Raw genomic sequence first — 4,069 nt, forward strand, 5'->3', positions numbered from 1 at the left:
CATAAAATATCACATGGGAAAGGGAGGCGTATTATCTTCTTAAATTTAATATTTAGTATTGAACTTGATTGATCTTTTTGAATTTATAAGATTTAATATCCAATCGTTTTCAAAAAAATCCAAAATTTTACGATTTTGTTTCGTAACTAAAAATATACGTGATGTATATTTGCTGGGCTAGGAGGGGATAATTTTGAATATAAACACGTATTACCAAGAGCGAGGGGGGAGGGTTCAAAAATCCTTAAAATATCGATCACGTGATTAATGGATGCCCACAAACTTAATCAATAAGAATACAGATCCAGAGATTTGATAAAATCATGAAATATAACAAGAGGCAAGTAAGATATCACGTGTAGTTAATTTTAACTGATTAACAAAATCAAAAAATTTTCAAAAAAATTCCAAAAATTTTACGATTTTTTCTTTCAGGTATTGAAAATACACGTGATGTTGGATGGAAACAGAAGTTGATTTTAAATATCATCATGTATCACCAACGGGGAGGAGGTACTCAAAAAACTTAAAAAGGCGACGCCCTCTTATTAAAAGTATTCAACTGTTTATTTCAAAAAATAATTTTAGTTTTTACTAAAAAATAATCAACACGACTTCCAATTGTTGTGTTTCAAACATACCTATAATATTTGTAATTGTATACATTTAATTAATTTGTTTAACACATTTCATTTCATCTATCTCGTGTTCTAAAAATGTATTTTATTTAAGTGAGAACTTTTATTCAACTGTAATCAGTAGCTACCTACGACAAAACGCCAAAGAACGTACATTTGCTTCGGCACTGATTCTGATTAGAAAAGCTCAAGCGCGTCGAAATTATTAAATAATCTAATTAAAATCTATAATTGTATTAATTCATTTAACACATTTCATTTCATCTATTTCTTGTCTTAAAAATGTATTTTATTTACGAGTAGACGTCAACTGTAGTCAGTAGCTACCTACGAAACGGCTCCAACGCAGATTCTGATTAGAATCGCTCAAGCGCGCCAAAATTTAAACTTTGATAAATTTTTATAATTCAAGCGTATATCGTAGGCCTATAATATTTTAGTATGTTATTTCAGACTACGGAATCTATCGTTATACGAAATTTCGGAAAAATCGTCAAAATATTTTTGAACATTTAACGCTTTCTCTAAGGATGTCATCCTCGGCTACCTGTGTACGAGTGTCATCCATGGACAATATCCGCATGACGGATGTGTGTACGGATGTCGTCCATGGACGACATGTAGCGTGTCGGATTTTGCATCAAGATTCATCATTACAAGTTAAACTATTGGCAATAAAAATTAATGTTTAGTTTATTAGAAGCGCAATTTAAAATTTTTCAACACATTTGTTTTAATAATGATAAAAAAATCTTAAAATATATTCTTGTATCTGTCGGCTTCCGTACAGCAGCGACACTAATGCGGGATAACACTCTTGTAGCGAAAGGGTTACTTACGAAGAAACGTCTCGTCTGATCTTTACCAAAAACTAATCAACGCGATTCCGAATTAATATCTTTCAAACAATTTTAAAATTTCTCAAAACGATTCAAAATTGTGGGATGAAACATGAACGAAAATTTTACACTTTTTTGCTAATTACGAAGAAACGTCTCCGCCGATCGTCGGGCAAAATTGATAAACGTTAGTCCTTATCGAGATGCATGAAATGAATAGTAAAATTTTAAAATCGGTCCAGCAGTTTTTTTGACAAAACGTCAAAAATCAACTAACATACACATACAAACACATACTTTTTTCAAAGAGAAAATAATAAAAAATCTTAAAATATATTGTTGTGTCTCTTGCTTCCCGTATAGCAGTGATGCTCCTGCAAATTTCAACACTCTCGTAGTGAAAGAGTTAATTACGAAAAAACGTCTCGGCTGATCTTTATAAAAAACTAATCAACGCCATTCCAAAGCAATATTTTTCGAATGGTTTTTGAATTGTTAAACTGGAATCAAAATTGTGGGGTAGAGCATGGACGAACACTTTTTTGCTAATTACAAAGAAACGGCTCGGACGATCGTCGTGCAAAATTGATAAACGATAGTCCTTATCGAAATACATCAAATAGCTGGTAAAATTTTGAAATCAGTACAGCAGTTTTTGACAAAACATCAACAATCAACTAACATACACATACTTTTTCCAAATTTGGTCTCATAAAACATAAAATTAGCAAATCGGATTGTTTCCAGGAAACATGAGTATCTCTTCCAGGAAATTAATCAGTACACAATTATCACTACACCTAATGGAACTGACACAAAACCAAAAACAGTATTTATATTTGATTTAAATTTGTTTTAAACACTTTTTCACGAGTATTTTTTATCACTCTTTCAGAATCGCTGGATTGAACTAAAACTGACGACGGTTGCACAAAACCGGCATGGTGGATCCTCACTACCACATCAACGGCGTACACAAAAGCGCGTATACGTAGCTAAGTTACGAAATAACAAAGTATCTATCAAACGGCTTGTAATGTTAAATTGTAAATGAACTTTGCTGACACCGTCGTCGTCGTGGTCGTCGTCGACTGAATATATACTTTTAAAATATGTATTTTCTTCCCATTGACGAGAGCGGTGTTCGGTTAGCCGTCCTGTACGTAACTGCTGTTAAACACGTGGATCGCGTATATTTCTAGAGCCAACATTGTAATGAATCACTTTCCGTATTTTTTATTTCGTTGCGCCGAGACGAGCGCGCGTACGCGGCCAATTAGATCGATCGCTCAGACGGGCGAATTAGCGAAATCGGCTCAATCGCCGGCTTTTACTCTATTATCTAATACTAATACTAGGCACGGCTTGGTTAGGTTATTCATCGTCTATCCTGAGAAGTGATCGATGCAGAACAGCTGACACTACTGAAATCCATAACGGTTATCAAACTTATGATTATTTGCATTAAAATGCACACTTAAATATGGAAATATAGAAACAAGTTCATCATCCACCCAAATTCACTATCAAATATCGGCGAAGGTTGAAGAGAAAAGCGCCACTTGATCTAACAATAAATCATCAATTTTCCTGATAAAGATTGAAATAACTTAGTTATTATTTATAAGAAAATATTTATGAGTAAATTGTTAAGATTACATCATTGTCATTAAAATATTGCTAATATTAAAATGAATGGAAAAACAACTATTGAGTCTTCTATAAATATTTTCTATGTTTTGAGAATATGGCATGACTCCTATTTTTCTAATCAAAAATTCTTCTTTTTTCTCAAAAAATTATTTAATTTATTATTTATAAAGATTTTTCATATTTTAAGAATATGGTATGAACTATATTTTTCTGGCCTAAAATCTTTTTTTTTTTTCAAACAAATATTTATTTCCTTTTTTATAAATTTTATATATGTATTTATATTTGTTTAATATTTTCTATGTGTTGAGAATATAAATTACCCCTTCTTTTCTCCCTAAAATCCTCCTCTTTTCCTAAACAAAAATATCAATTTATCTTCTAAATTACAAACATTTTCTTTATTATCTAAATATGGCATGACCCCTATTTTTTGACTTAAAAATCTCCTTTTTTTCAAACAAATTATTTATTTGAATACTCATTTATAAATATCTTCTGTGTTTTGAAATTATGGTATAACCCATTCATTTTGATCCCTAATTTTTGACCTACATTTTTTTTCTCAAACAAATTATTCGACTACTCATTTATAAATATTTTCTATGTTTTGAGAATATGGTAAGACCCTGTTTTTGACCCCTATTTTTTCATTAAAATCCTCCTTTTTTTCTCAAAATTTTTTCTTTTATAAATATTTTCTATGTTTTTAGAATGTAGTGTGACTACTTCTTTTTAGCCCCTAAATTTTCACTTTCTTCCTCAAAAACTCCTTAATTTATCTTCTCAGTTATAAACACATATTTTCTATGTTTTGAGAGTATTTTTTGACTCCTATTTTTTGTCGTAAAATTCTCCATTTTTAAAACAAAATTAATTTAATGTTTCTTTTATAAATATTTTCTATGTTTTGAGAATATGTTATGGTTCCTACTTTTT

The sequence above is a fragment of the Ctenocephalides felis genome, unplaced genomic scaffold (genome assembly GCF_003426905.1).
Source record: "Ctenocephalides felis isolate EL2017-DRISC unplaced genomic scaffold, ASM342690v1 CF-g0.4_SCAFFOLD_01886, whole genome shotgun sequence".
Lineage (NCBI taxonomy): Eukaryota > Metazoa > Arthropoda > Insecta > Siphonaptera > Pulicidae > Ctenocephalides > Ctenocephalides felis.